The 16,926-nt window shown below is 36.4% G+C and overlaps 1 protein-coding gene across 4 annotated transcripts in view; it reads left to right on the top strand.

The window, feature by feature from the left end:
• The first annotated feature begins 7,958 nt into the window (after positions 1-7,958).
• The window catches only part of JhI-21 (Juvenile hormone Inducible-21), a 59,697-nt gene continuing 50,729 nt past the window's right edge, over positions 7,959-16,926 (top strand). For 2 of the 4 annotated variants that reach the window (XM_067768403.1, XM_067768402.1), the window contains exon 1: positions 7,959-8,117. The gene's annotated coding sequence lies outside the window, so the exon portion shown is untranslated. Of the gene's footprint in view, positions 8,118-8,929; positions 9,139-16,926 lie in introns of all 4 variants that reach the window. The other 2 variants (XM_067768405.1, XM_067768404.1) reach the window with 2 other exon arrangements.

The raw sequence follows: 16,926 nt of genomic DNA, 5'->3' as shown, positions 1-16,926 counted from the left end.
ATCTTATGGAATGCTCACCAAAAGGCGTTTTATCCGCTCTGATTATGATTTTGTGATTATCAGATGGCATACGATCGAGAGCGATTTTGAACAATTTCACCAATTCATTGTTCTGATGAAAAAATCTTTGAAGATCGCAAATAATCGCTTGTTTTGTATGTGAACCAATTGTGCAACGTTCATGCAACTCACGATTTTCATCTCCGATAAAATATATTTGCAAAAATTGATAGTTAGCGTTAGGAAATGGTAACAATGCACCCACTCGATGATAAATCTGACCTTGAATCTGTAATATGTATGCAATGTAATTTGATGTTGGATCAGAATCCTTAAAAAAATTGTAGAAACTGTTACTTAGATCTACAGAAAAATTAGATATTCCACATGAAGTAATCACCTTAAATGTCGGCATAAAATTGTCTCTTATAATTTTTGTAGCACCAAAAGAAGTCATTTGAAATGATGAATTGTATTCTTGTATATGATTCATAAAATGCTTCGACATTGGTGATCCTCCAAAAATCAATGAGTGCAATGGATTAGGTGGAGTTTCAAATGCCGGCAATTTCAGTTTGCCATTAGCACAACACATGCCAGCCGTTTCACCCAAAAACTTAGCTGCTTCACAATGTGGACATATCGCACTCATTAATCCAATATATCCATGCATACTGTAATCAATTTGTGGATCGTAACTAAAAGTAGCACGATACATATTTTCTAGAACACGACGTCGTATTTGTCTTTTCTTTGCCGCTCTGGTTCTGCAGATCTATTTCGTGCATATCGTTCACGTCGCATTTCATTTTGTTGTGACAGGTCATCAATGCTTTGCGCTCGTCTTTGAAGTAACATTCTGTTAGCACTACGCGTACGTCGACCGATATTTTGACGTCTGGCTCGAGGCATTTTCTTCAAGAGAAAGGAAAAAAATTCACTAAAACTGCATGTTCAACGCAAAAAATTTAATTTACGAAAAGCACATGTGCAAACAAAAAATGCGCAGTCCCCTGGTGCCCCGCGAGATCCTCACATATGTACATCCCAGCACGTTTTTACATGCAAATAATGCCATTAGGGCTTTCTTCACTCTGATATTTCTGTATTTGGTAGGAAGATAACGCGAGCTGTCCTCCAACATTTGACCGCCCACTCGCTCCAGAATCGGAATGTAAATATAGGCTGCATCCTTACCAGTAGAAAATGTACAAGAGTCCGGAAAAACTTAAAGCAAAACGACAGAGAAAAAAAGAGCAACAATTTAACACATCTTGTTGCAAATGACGTGGAAAGGATTCATCGTCTCTTAAGTTACAACATTTTTATACTCAGTTGAGCAGAGCTCACAGAGTATATTAAGTTTGATTGGATAACGGTTAGTTGTACAGGTATAAAGGAATCGAGATAGATATAGACTTCCATATATCAAAATCCTCAGGATCGAAAAAAAAATTGATTGAACCATGTCCGTCCGTCCGCCCGTTAACACGATAACTTGAGTAAATTTTGACGTATCTGTATGAAATTTGGTATGTAGTTTCCTGAGCACTAACCTCAGATCGCTATTTAAAATGAACGATATCGGACTATAACCACGCCCACTTTTTCGATATCGAAAATTACGAAAAACCGAAAAAGTGCGATAGTTCATTACCATAGACAGATAAAGCGATGAAACTTGGTAGGTGAGTTGAACTTATGACGCAGAATAGAAAATTGGTAAAATTTTGGACAATGGGCGTGGCACCGCCCACTTTTAATAGAAGGTAATTTAAAAATTTTGCAAGCTGTAATTTGGCAGTCGTTGAAGATATCATGATGAAATTTGGCAGGAACGTTACTCCTATTACTCTATGTACGCTTAATAAAAATTAGCAAAATCGGAGAAGGACCACGCCCACTTTAAAAAAAAATTTTTTTTAAAGTAAAATTTTAACAAAAAATTTAATATCTTTACAGTATATAAGTAAATTATGTCAACATTCAACTCCAGTAATGATATGGTGCAACAAAAAAACAAAAATAAAAGAAATTTTCAAAATGGGCGTGGCTTCGCCCTTTTTCATTTAATTTGTATAGGATACTTTTAATGCCATAAGTCGAACAAAAATTTACCAATCCTTTTGAAATTTGGTAGGGCATAGATTTTATGACGCTAACTGTGAAAATGGGCGAAATCGGTTGAAGCCACGCCCAGTTTTTATACACAGTCGTCCGTCTGTCCTTCCGCATGGCCGTTAACACGATAACTTGAGCAAAAATCGACATATCTTTACTGAACTTGGTTCACGTACTTATCTGAACTCCCTTTATCTTGGTATAAAAAATGAACGAAATCCGACTATGACCACGCCCACTATCGAAAATTACGAAAAATGAAAAAAATGTCATAATTCTATACCAAATACGAAAAAAGGGATGAAACATGGTAATTGGATTGGTTTATAGACGCGAAATATAACTTTAGAAAAAACTTTGTCAAATGGTTGTGACACCTACCATATTAAGTAGAAGAAAATGAAAAAGTTCTGCAGGGCGAACTAAAAAACCCTTGAAATCTTGGCAGGTATTACATATATAAATAAATTAGCGGTATCCAACAGATGATGTTCTGGGTCACCCTGGTCCACATTTTGGTCGATATCTGGGAAACGCCTTCACATACACAACTACCACCACTCCCTTTTAAAATACTCATTAACACCTTTCATTTGATACCCATATCGTACGAACATATTCTAGAGTCATCCCTGGTCCACCTTTATGGCGATATCTCGAAAAAGCGACCACCTATAGAAAGAAGGCCCACTCCCTTTTAAAAATATTCATTAACACCTTTCATTTGATACCCATATCGTACAAACAACTTCTAGAGTCACCCCTGGTCCACCTTTATTGCGATACCTCGAAAAGGCGTCCACCTATAGAACTAAGGTCCACTCCCCTTTAAAATACTCATTAACACCTTTAGTTTGATACCCATATTGTACAAACGCATTCTAGAGTCACCCCTGGTCCACCTTTATGGCGATATCTCGAAAAGGCGACCACCTATACAACTACCACCACTCCTTTTTAAAACCCTCATTAATACCTTTCTTTTGATACCCATATTGTACAAACAAATTCTAGGGTCACCCCTGGTCCATCTTTATGGCGATATCTCGAAACGGCGTCCACCTATGGAACTAAGGATTACTCCCTTTTAAAACCCTCATTAACACCTTTCATTTGATACCAATATCGTACAAACAAATTCTAGAGTCACCCATGGTACACCTTTATTGCGATACCTCGAAAAGGCGTCCACCTATAGAACTAAGGCCCACTCCCTTTTAAAATACTCATTAACACCTTTTGTTTGATACCCATATTGTACAAACGCATTCTAGAGTCACCCTGGTCCACCTTTATGGCGATATCTCGAAAAGGCGACCCCTATACAACTACCACCACTCCCTTTTAAATCCCTCATTAATACCTTTAATTTGATACCCATATCGTACAAACACATTCTAGAGTCAACCCTGGTCCACCTTTATGGCGATATTTCGAAACGGCTTCTACCTATAGAACTAAGGCCCACTCCCTTTTAAAATACTCATTAACACCTTTCTTTTGATACCCATATTGTACAAACGCATTCTAGAGTCACCCCTGCTCCACCTTTATGGCGATATCTCGAAAGGTCGACCACCTATACAACTACCACCACTCTCTTTTAAAACCCTCATTAATACCTTTCTTTTGATACCCATATTGTACAAACAAATTCTAGGGTCACCCCTGGTCCATCTTTATGGCGATATCTCGAAACGGCGTCCACCTATGGAACTAAGGATTACTCCCTTTTAAAATACTCATTAACACCTTTCATTTGATACCCATAACCTGCAAACAAATTCTAGAGTCAACCCTGATCCACCTTTATGGCGATATCCCTAAATGGCGTCCACCTATAGAATTATGGCCCACTCCCTCATAAAATACTCTTTAATGCCTTTCATTTGATGCACATGTCATACAAACACATTCCAGGGGTTCCCTCGGTTCATTTTCCTACATGGTTATTTTCCCTTATGTTGTCACCATAGCTCTCAACTGAGTATGTAATGTTCGGTTACACCCGAACTTAACCTTCCTTACTTGTTTAACCTATTCTGCTGCTCGGCAGTGTACAAATATAGGTAGCAAAATGCATTCAATTCCATTCCCTTGCATCGTATTGCACGTATGTACATACTATATCTAAATACGATACGATTAAGCGTAATACTTTAGAATATACACACATCAATTGATGACAAATTTAAAAGAGAGCAAATTTGGGTTGATGAACGCACCGAAGTGCAACGACAACTAAAATACAATCGCCATGTACCTACATTGCCACCTTTCATTGGGGTTGACGGTGTTACATTGCGTGAAAGGCCCACAATGACTGAGAATACATAGATATGTATGTAAAAGGCATAGTGTGTATGTTGTTTACATGGCGGGCGCGGTTCTGAGGGGCGTCTACTAGGGTATTGTTTACCTCCAAAAGATTTCGTTATAGCTTCAACAAAAAAAAATCGATAGATTTATTTTACTTATAATACTTTAATAGAATCTAAGCTACATATGTTGAAAGTTTCATGTTTTCAGCCATGAGCATACCCAGATCCAATCTTAGAGGGGGAGAAGGGGGTAACTTTTCCAAGTATCCCATGTGCCTCACAAGAAAATTTAGCCACACCACTGCGGCCGTAGGTACTCCGGCTACCACACTGAAGGTCCTGGGTTCAACTTCCGGGCAAAGCAGCATCCAAAATGTGGGGAAAAAAATTTTCACTTGGACAAAAGTTTTTCTAAGCAGGGCCGCCCCTCGCCTGTGGCCTGCAAAAAACCTCGTGTGTATTTCTGCCATGCCCTTCCCGTAAAATTTTAGGAAGAATTAAGAAAAATTAAGGGATGCTCAGCCTAAATCTCTTCGGAGGCGTATCGCCTCCTAACTATTATTTTCACATCAATTGGTATTCTGCTAGTACCCATTCTGAAAATCCACTTTTACGAAGAAAATCCAAGCTTTGTAAAAGGCGAGGCGAGGCTGGTGGTACAAGTTGTACAACAGCGGCTCGATAAACCTGCCAATTATTACCAAAGAAGAACTAGTTGGTACCGTTTTCGTTATTACCTTTGATTGCTGTTTCAAAACTATTTCCAGATATTTTGGGGGTTATGTTCGGTATAATTTCAGAATTGTTTTTTTTTTGGACTATTCGAAACTATTTTGGGATACTTTCAAGGATCTATATTGAAACGGTATCGGGACTATTTCCGGACTGTATCTGAATTATTTAGGTATTACTTCGGGATTGGTTTCGTTACCTTTTGCTTTGCAAATTATTTCGGTGTGTTTTAGAGATAATTCCAGGATACCACCGCCAATTTCGTGACCATCTCTAGAAAACTTTTGGATTGTTTTTGTTATCTCCGGACTATTTCGGGATTGTTTGACTTATAACTTTGCGCGTTTCTTTCGGAACCTTTGCCAGCATTGTGTCGAGGCTACATATTTTAGGATCATTCCCCCGCTCTCCCTCTCTTGTAACAGTTTTCTTTCTTTAATTAGTTGTAACTCGGACCTATTCGACCTGGTCCCATAATATTTACCAGCAAATAAAATCAAAGAACTTCTGCTATGTGTGTTGTAAGTATTTTCATATATAGTTTTTGGATTAATACTGAATGAAGGCGAAACAAATAGTATACAAAAGTACATATGTTTTTTCATTTTCGAACAGTTAAACCAAACCAGATTCAAAGACCAAAAAGCCCGCTTTGGTAAACTAATCTGAAAACGCAGAACTACGAACCCGAACCGATTAGAATTGTTATCCGGCCCCTGATATTTACTATGCGTGTCAGATCGAGGTCCAAATAATTCTCGAAAACCTAAAATTTTATTTCCACGAAATTGTTTCTTTTTTGTACGTTCTTCGTGGAGATGGGCACAATAAGTATGTATGTATCTATCGAGCAAAACAAATGACCATATATAAGGGGAAACAAGCTTAAGGCCTTGATTATATAATGAATATTAGGTGTATGGTGTATTCCTTATAATACTCCTTATATTTTAGTTTTGTGACATTAGGTAAAGGTTTATCTACTAATAATAATATTATCTACATAGGCTTTAACTGAGAACATTTCATTTTAATAGTCCGATGAGGATCTCAAGGAGATTCGCGGCTATTTACTGGGTCAACGGATAACTGATTATATGCCTGTTAATTCCTAGAAGATAACTTAATAGCAATTTTTGTTGTTATATCGGCCTATTCAGCCATCACAGCGGTTTCTTGTTTGTCTTCATTAATCCTACTTCTATTCTGGTTCGTGCCAATTGATATTCACAACACTGCGACATCTGTTGCAGAATGGATGTGAAAATTGGACTTGTTTGATGGCAATGCCGCCATAGTGTCATATTTTATTGACACTTTTAACCCGCGATCTTAAAATAAGTAGGCCGATATAACAACAAAAATTGTTAATACATCCCAGAGCACGGGGAAAAAGTGTCAATAAAATATGACACTATGGCGGCATTGCCATCAAACAAGTCCAATTTTCACATCCATTCTGCAACAGATGTCGCAGTGTTGTGAATATCAATTGGCACGAACCAGAATAGAAGTAGGATTAATGAAGACAAACAAAAAACCGCTGTGATGGCTGAATGGTTATAGCAGCGGCGCCTAAACGTTGCCGATGAAGGAATTTAGCAGTTCCCGAAATGGATCTATACAACGAGCTTTGGCAGTTGTCTAAATTTTTTCTTTCTTCTATTCTAATTTAAAAATTTTTTCAATTAAGAAAAAATTTATCATAACAATAATAATGATAAAAAATTATTGTTAGGCCTTGAGCTCGATTCGAACCCGCGATCTTAAAATCAGTAGGCCGATATAACAACAAAAATTGTTAATACATCCCAGAGCACGGGGAAAAAGTGTCAATAAAATATGACACTATGGCGGCATTGCCATCAAACAAGTCCAATTTTCGCATCCATTCTGCAACAGATGTCGCAGTGTTGTGAATATCAATTGGCACGAACCAGAATAGAAGTAGGATTAATGAAGACAAACAAAAAACCGCTGTGATGGCTGAATGGTTATAGCAGCGGCGCCTAAACGTTGCCGATGAAGGAATTTAGCAGTTCCCGAAATGGATCTATACAACGAGCTTTGGCAGTTGTCTAAATTTTTTCTTTCTTCTATTCTAATTTAAAAATTTTTTCAATTAAGAAAAAATTTATCATAACAATAATAATGATAAAAAATTATTGTTAGGCCTTGAGCTCGATTCGAACCCTCGATAACTTAATAGTTTTGACTATTATTTCGGTTTTTTTATGTGCTTAACCATTGTTCTTTGCAGCATAGGCCGCTGCGCTAGCGATCCTAATTTGGTTTATAGCTCATTTTTATAATAAAAAATTGGGCAGAGATAGCAACTGTTTTTTTTAGAAAAGGTCGCTCACAGACAGAAGAAGGCCATCCCTCCCTCCCCACCTCCAAGTTCCATGAGGAGCCAGAGCCTCCTCTGTTAATGAAACAGGATTCGCCGCGGGTAGGTGAGGTTAACAATTGGGTTGGATAAGCTATATATTGCGCTGGGAACCTGAAAAGGTTGCGCTACACGCCCCTTGAATCCTTTATTTTAGTCACCTCTTACGACAGGCATACCTACCGCGGGTATATTCTGACCCCCTAACCCGCTGGGGGATAAAATCAGTATTCCTTATCGCTTATAACCGGTTATGTCAGTTTTTTCTGGATACTTACGAACAAATGTGTACATACATATATGGACACCCCACTAGGTCCGCTCATAATACGCTCATAATACGCACAAAAGCTAGCGCCGGCATTGAGAAGACGCAGAGCCAATACGAATGCCAAAGAGGCAAACGCTGTTCAGTTGGAGCGCACGAGCCGATTGTGGAAGTTTTTAAAGCCGCATTTTTTGATGTTATAAAAGCGTGTGTGAATTGAAGAAATCATTTTATTGAAGTGAAGAAAATAATAAATTAAGAATATGGAAAAATAAAATAGAATATAGTGAGTTTCTTTTGTAAAAAATAAACTATAAGAAATTGTGCTAATATCGAAAAATATTCCAATGCAGAAATGCAAACACCTATTACATACAAATGAACGTTATCAGTGGGGGAACTGCGTAATGACACACATCGCACAGATGTCAACGAATCACATTAAAAGAGTATTTTTTTTCTTGATTAAGTAAACTGCTAAACGTGCACTTCTTCGAAATTCATACGCCTGGCAAGCGTTTTTCCCACATAACCAACACGGCAATAAGTGCCAGCAAATAAATAAATTAAATAACTTGTGCAATATTATGTGCTTTAATGTACGACAAATAGTTTATGGAGTAAATTTTTCTAAGAAAAATTGCTCATAAAACTCCATAGAATAGCAAAATATTTTATCGTGAACAGAAATATTTACACGTGTAGTAAGGAACACATTGGCTGATGAAATTTTACTTTGCATTGCACCTCGGAAAGTTGGAAAGCTTTTGTATCCAAATATAAAAACATTCCCAGCAAAAAAATTTAACCTTATAAAAGGCTTATTTCAAACCGAAAACGGCGAAACGTTTTATAATAGAGTTGGATTTTTAGTTCAAAGAAAAGATTAGTTCACTTCTTGTTCGTTCTCACCATCGAACTAGTTCTTTTGACTCTTAGTTCGGTCACCTAATTGAACTATATTCAATAGTTTAATTCGGAATTCAAATCTACTCACTCCCTGATTTAAACATCATATATGCTGCCAGCAACACTTATGGAAATTTGGCAGTACTTGCATTTCTTTTTGTTTTCTTCACGACTTTATTTTATTTAAAGCGCTTCCATATGTGACTTCGCTTTGGCATCTGAAACAAATCATTATGTATTAAGCACACATTTTTCTAGTTAAATTTATGAAAGCAAAATGGAAACACTATTACATTTAAAAGACCAAACTTCTAAAATAAATTGTAAAACTTCACAAAATGACGATATGGCGGTAAGCATCGCGAAATTCGATCAGCTGAATTAATTTTGACAAAGAAGTGAGTTGCCATACATTTTGAAATTTTAATTTAAAAGTTGCCACATAAAAGTTTAGTTCACTTTACTGAACGAACTAGTTCAATTAAAAGATTTAGTTCTTTCGTTCTTTAGTTCAATAGATCCCGAAGCCTAATTTATAGCATCAGGACTTAATTCGCAAAGGAATATTAGTTCTATGGTGTATTACTTATATTGCTCCTTATTTTTCTGTACTTATGTCAGCAGGCATAAGGTTTATCTGAAAGATAACGTTATGTATAAGGCTTATTGCCCATATAAAAGAAGGCTTACATAAGGAACTATTATAAGCCATTAGGAAGATTATTACAACCTTATTATGAGGCTTACGTACCAAACAAAAAGGCTCACATAAGGCATTATTTGCTGTAGTACGACCTTTTATGAGCTCTAAAAACCAACTCGAAATGTGGAGCATAATCGTAACATACGATCCGTGATCGAATGCCGTTTTTTAAATCAGAATAGCTCCGAAATGGTGTATCGGATTATTGCAATATGTGAACTAGGGACAACGCGTACTCACTAGATCCATAATATATTATTACGAACCTGACCCGTGCGCATCTTGCGCAACCAATATGAAAGCATCATATCAAATATCAACAGAAATCAGCTGTTCTATTAACTTACAACTTGCGCTGCCATCTAGCGTATAATAGCAACTGCCGCCAATCAATTAAAACCAACCGCTTGCGCTGTCATCTAGCGTATAATAACAACTGCCGACAATCAATCAAAACTAACAGCTTGCGCTACCATCTAGCACACAATACAGCTTGCGCTGACATCTAGCGTACAATAGCAACCGCCGGTAAGGCAGTGCAAGTATTCACAATAGCGCCATAGTACAAATAGATTTCTTTGTGTGCTCACAATCGTTTATTTTTAACAAGTTATTTTAATAAAATATAGCTAAACAAAAGCAATTGGACCAATATTGCCCAAAGCTTGCTAATAGCCCGAATCTCCATCTTTACAACCAAAACTTTATTTATAAAACAAAACTATATTTATTATTATTTATTTATTATTACGGCGTTTTAAGCCTAAAACTTAGATTATTACAAATTATAAATACATTTTAATACTAATAGGATTTATAGCGTTTGGGGTGTCGGAATGCATGAGATTCCGATCAGCACGGGAACTGGTGGTCCCAACAGGCGAGTCTTGGAGTCAGCTCATTGGGAGGGTGGAAGGACGTGTTCTCAATCCTGCCCTACTCCAAGACGTATGATTACACAGTTTTATTATTTATGCTGTCGGAATGCATTTGATTCCGGTCAACCCAAAAGCTATCAGCTCAGCAGAATGAGCCACTCTTATCGGACGGTTGGAAAGGACGTGTTTGCAATCATCCCTGTACCAGCTTTTATGTAAACATAATTAATTATAATATATCATTGTTGTAGGAATATACGTGATTCACATGAAAACTCTAACTGTTTGTCTGGGACGATATTTTCAGGAATTCTTTCCCAATTTGATTCCGAGCGATATATGTATTTGACCTGATGCATAAGGTTCCTCTGTGTCTATTTGGATTGCCATGTACGCTGAAGGATCAGTAACATGAAATACAGATACAAAATATTTTATCTTATTGGAAGGGTTTTGCAATATTCTAAAAAACGTTTTTTGAAGGTGTTTAAGTTTTCACAATTTTTAACATAATTAGGTAGTTCATTAAAACATTTCAGGCCTTTGTAAAATATATTTTGCTTGTCCATTTCTGTTTTGAGAAGAGGTAATCTAAAATTATTATTTTCCCTGATTATGTAAGAATGGGTTTCATTCACATAAACAAGTTTTTCACTTAGGTAGGCTGGTAATTTACCATGATTGATATAAAATACAAATTTCATACTACGGTAAAATATCAACTGTTTCACACTCAACCAGTTTAGTGCATCAAGCATACTTTTTATGGAAGTATCGTACCTCACTTTCAATATAAATCTCATAGCTTTGTTTTGCATAATTTGTAACCTGTCTACTTGTGTTTCATTGGCAATAAAGAATATTGTAGGGCAATATAAGAAGTGCGGTTCTATGATGGATCTATATACATTCAACTTTTATTTCTTACTAATAAGTTTACACGATCTCTTCCAAAATCCAATTTTTGTTAACGTTAAGCTTGAGTTTATTAATGCAAAGCCATCTATACAAATGAGTCCAAATCTTCTTGAACTTTGCTCCTTGATTGAAATGTTCGTTTCATTTAGTTCAAGTAACGCATCATCTGCAAACAACCTGATTTTACTATATTTCAGTGCTGATGATATATCGTGTATGTAAATGTTGAACAGGATTGGTGCTAAAACCGACCCTTGTGGTAAACCTATGTCCACTGGTGCCTCAGATGAGACTACTGACTCGATGGTTGTTCTTTGTTTCCGATCTGATAAGAAGCTTCTAAACCACTGCAATTCATTTTCCCTAATACCAACTTTTTGTAGTTTATCGAGCATTATATTCCTATCAATTGTTTCGAACGCTCTTTTCAGGTCAATGAAAACTGCTACTATATGTTTTTTTAGGCTCAGCTCTTCCTTCCAGCTAGATATGACGTAATTTAACGCCGTCTGGCAAGAGTGCCTTTCTCCTTTTCTAAGTAATTAAGCAGTTGATTTTTTATTACAATTTCTAGAATTTTTTCTATGTTCGGCAATGTATTTATCGGCCTTAGTTCTTCTGCCATTATTGAATCTTTTACTTTCCTAATTGGTACTATTGTCGAAATTTTCCACATGTCTGGCACTATTCCAGTAGTCATGGATTTGTTTATAGCGGTTGCATAGAAGAAACCCATGTACGATACCGCATCTTTAATTACGCCTTTTGAAAGTAAATTTTTTCCCCCAGTTTTATTTTTGAACCTTTTTGCTATATGTGTAACATCCTCAACCATAATTTCTTCGAATTTTAAACATGTCCTAGCTGTAAATTGGAAGTCGTTCTGACTTTGAACAACTTCAATTTCCCTGTTTATATCAACAATGCTATCTATAAAGGAGTTCAATGCTTCAGCAATATCGCGAGGTGTATCATATGTCATACCTTTTACGATCACCGTCAAGATCTTTTCTTGCGGCCCCGTTAATTTTACAGCATGCTTAAGATGCTTCCACATTAGCTTGCTATCTGAACTATTGATATCAATATTATTCTCCATGTATTTAATCTTTTTAAATTTGATTAGTTTTTCGTAGTACTTCGCGACCATGTTATATTCGGTATAGTCACCCGTTGCTCTAGCTTGTGAGTGCAACCGGTATTTTAGTTTATTCAATTCTGTCAATTCTTGGTCATACCATTTATTTCTAAACTTTACCGTACTTTTTTTCAAACGTTAATACTGCCATAGAATCTAGTAAACAAGTATTTATATAGTTGACCATGTCGTTGACATTCATGCTTATTATTAAACTGAGATCGCAATTCCTCAGCAGAGTGGTCAAGGATGTTGATGAAATAACTCTTCGTAACGGGTTTGAATTACTTATTTAATAATTTGGGAAAAATTTAAACAACGTGACATCAGGACGGACAAGGCGACAGCTGTTTCGATTATACCTTGTAAATCTCTTCAAAGCTTTTTCTCCCGGGAGTGGGAGTCGAACTCGCACCCCTACGATAGTTGAAATGGTTTGAATTACTTACTTTTATAGCAAATGAAATAGTTTCGTGATCGGATATTCTGTGGTCTTAAAGATTTACACAAGACAGTATATCAGCGTTTGCATATAATAAATCTATTTTTGTTTAAGAAGTTTCCGCGACTCTTGTATTGAAATTTATTTTTTGTTTCATTGCGCTACGTGCACAAATTTCATTCAGTCTGTAGCTACTCGAAGAGTTAATATTTAAGTTTATATTTATAAATAAGAGCGAAAAAGGGACTCGTACATAAAAACAGAAATTAGAAATAGTATAAATGGTGATTTTATTAAATAGTTCGATACCTAATTTTTATCGCTTTGGTGAAAATAGCTTTCGATCCGTGATCTTATATTACGATTCCATAGCAGTTTTATATAAGGCGTTATACATAGTAAGATAATACATTGAGTACGGGGAGGTTCCATGAGAAAGTGCACCTTGGTGCGAGATAATTTTTATTACAAAACGGGAGGCCCTTTGTTGTAAAAACCTTCAATCAAACGAAAAGTATTAAATTTTTTCTTTAAATGCATTTTCAACATCTATTTTTCCTTTTAAAGTTAAGCGCCAATTGAACTATTTTAATTAGGTGGAAAATGTCGAAAAAGTTATTATTTAATACTCGAGAGATTAATGGGAAAAATAACTGTATCATCATTGTTTAATGGAGTTCATTAAAATACCAAATTATATAAGCCTTACATTATTATTATAAGATCTATCAAATAGTGTTATGCAAATTTCACGCAGAGGCTTAATGAAATAATTAGTCAAGTTTTCTACATTAAAGCCCAAACTCAATCTTCCATGCAAAATACAAATTCTTAATTATATCATTAGTGCTTTATTGAATGCCTAATCGAGTGAAAAATCCAGTAGATTTTGCTTTTTATTGTCAATGTTACAAATAAAAATCAAAAATAAATTATTTTCAATAATTTACTAAAAATAGAAAAACACGAAAAAATTCAAAATTTAATTTTCACTGCATTTGCTGCAAAAGATAGTATGGCTTCTTCGAAAATAGGCACATATTGGGTTAGGTGCAACATCTATGGGTATTTGCGCATGCATTTTATTTTGATTCTATTTATAGTTAAGAAAGAAACGTCTTCTTTCCATTATGATATTTTTTATATCCAATTTTTTGGGGCTTCTGACGCTTAATGAAGCAAAAGGCCCGTCCAGTAGAAATTTTAATCAAAATACGAAGTAGGGGTTTCATGGCTCTTGAATCTGAGAATTTTCCGTAACTCAAATATGTTTAGCCCATGAAATGAATTCATGACGTGAACCATATTTTGAACCTTTGGAATACTTTATTTACTATTAACAAGTTAATTTAGCGTTTTTTATTCGAACACGTGCCACCCGTGAAAAATGCTGCCCCACCCGTGACACTTAATTTTACATTATAGCAAAGAAATCATTTAAGAAAAATTAATTACTTCTATACTATTGGATTCCTTAAAAGTGCGTTTATTTAAAAAATTAAAGCTACTTCCATATATTTGCAGAGTTGTTATAATTTGTAGCTTCACTAATGGATAGCGTCTTTTCTTTGACCCAGCCTTGGTAATTATAAAACTTATTAAAACTTGCACATATTCTGAGATATTGTCAGCTTTTTTTTACATAACAGTACTGATTCAATGTTAGTATGATTAGGCCATTACTGCAGGAGACACAAAAAATAGACAGTAAATAATTTTCAGTGAAAATGCCGGCCTTTAGTCAGGATATATCTAAAATCTACTGGAAGTGCCTCCTTCAAAAATCTGGGCAGGTCATCTATAATAGGGACACCTTGCCTTTATCAATAACTTTCGCTGCTTGTAGCTAGCAACCTTATCGACATTTAGTTAGCTTTAAAAACAAAGTTTCCGTTTTAATCACTCACCCTATGCTACGCTCACCTCACGAACTCACGCCATCCAAGAAAGAGAAGCATAACTACCCTTATAAATTTGGAAAGAATTATACATAAAGAGCTGCATGCTGAAAAGTGCGCACTTTCAAAGCGTTGGCGATGCCCTAAAATCTGCACGGCGACGTGAAATATCACTCATGAATTAATGCTAAATACTTACAAATAAGGAAGTACAAAAGATGTGCGAAAAACCATGGTTGCCGTTTAACTTGAATTAAAATTCTCAATACATTTCTTACTTAAAGCCCCGTCACATAAGCAGTTTTTCATATTCTTATGCATTATGAGTAGATTGTGCGACACTGGCGTCATCTGACGTGAAAAAGTAGTGCAACTTTTGTTGCAAGCAAAGCATATTTTTACAAATATTAGCAAAACTAAGGGGTGCTGCTATCTCTAAGCCGATGCTAAGCAGTGACATGAATTCACATCAATAGATCAATTATTATGTATCTACATAAACGAAACAATAATTGCGTCTACACATATGTACCATGTACGTATACGAGCAGCGGAGAATCAATGCACAAACACATGCATATATCTGAGATACTCCTTAAAGTATGCAATGAGAGGAGCTATAAAATCGTGCAATTGGAGTTACAGCTGAGAAATTTGAGAGCTGATGAACTAGTAAATTCTGGAAGCGCCTAGAAGATGCGAACGTTGAAATCAGAGAGTATAAAAGGCAGCAAATGTAGAGGCGCTGGAATTCAGTTTGATTTTAGCTATCAAGCAGTTACTGATTAAGCACGCAATCTGGCGGGCAATAGTAGATTTTCATTTGAACTATCAATCAGTTTGGTTGTTAAGCAAGCTAGTTGCAAAGTATAAGTGTTATTGTGAAGTACTTTAATAAAGGCCATTTTTCCATTATTCAATATTGGAGTTATTTATTCAACAGTTTAGTGATACGAACTTAGCAAAAGGGCAAATAAGAGGATTTACAAGTAAATTCGTTACAATTGGTGTAAGAAGAGGAATTGTTGAATAAATTCCAGAAGACAACAAGGACATGGCAAAGTGAATTGAAGATCCAGCAACTAAAGAAGGAGTTGGAGAGCCGTGGATTGAATACAAACGGCGTTAAACTCGAACTTCAAGCACGGCTACGAGTGGCAATGGAAGCAGAAGGAATTGATGTGGAAGAGTATGTCTTTCATCTTGATGGCGAGGAGACAACAAAAATTGAAGAGAAAAACGAAACATCGCAGGAGGTTACGAGCACAGACTTGAACATAATATTGGCTGCAATATCTGCACAAACATCGACAGTAGCATCAATGTCGTCACGTTTAACATCCAATATGGAAGCACAGGAGGCACGTATTTCACAAATGTCATCGCAAATGTCATCTCAACTGGAAGAGCAGAAGACATATATGGCATCCCAGCTGGAATCACATGAGACACGTATTTCAGAAATGTCGACACAGATTACATCAAAGATGGAAACACAACTGAAAGAGCAAGAGGCGCGTATATCATCAAAACTCGAAGCGCGTATGGACGAAAAAATAACGCAGTTTGAAGAAAAATTCGAGGCAGAGGTGGATGCTTTGAGAGGTCGTATACAGGAGTTGTAACTAATTCGCCCAGTTGTTTCAGCAAGCAATACGAAGGTAAAAACTCCATCTTTTGACCGCTCTGTTCCTTTCCAGGTGTTTAAGATTCAGTTTGAGAAGACCGCAGCAGTGAACGACTGAAGTGCGGAAGATAAAGTTGCTGCACTATTCGTGGCATTGAAAGGATCTGCTGCTGAAATCCTACAGACTATTCCCGAGGGAGAGCGGAACAACTACGAAACATTGATGAGCGCTCTAGAGAGGCGATACGGAAGCGAACACAGGAAGCAGATACACCAAATAGAGTTGCAAAACCGCTACCAAAAAGCTAATGAGACTTGGCAGGAGTTTGCGTCAGATGTCGAAAGGCTTGCACATTTGGCAAATGCCGACGCACCCGTGGAATACACCGAAAGAGTAAAAATTCAGAGCTTTATAAATGACATACGGGACGTCTAAACGAAGCGAGCCACATACGCAAACCTAAAGCCAACATTTCCAGAGACGGTATCACATGCATTTACTCAGGAAACTGCCTCACTATTGAGTAAACTAGCCTTAAAGGCCATTTTTCCATTATTCAATATTGGAGTTATTTATACAAC

This window comes from Eurosta solidaginis, chromosome 2 (genome assembly GCF_040869045.1).
Source record: "Eurosta solidaginis isolate ZX-2024a chromosome 2, ASM4086904v1, whole genome shotgun sequence".
Lineage (NCBI taxonomy): Eukaryota > Metazoa > Arthropoda > Insecta > Diptera > Tephritidae > Eurosta > Eurosta solidaginis.
This window is presented reverse-complemented; position numbering and strand designations above follow the sequence as displayed.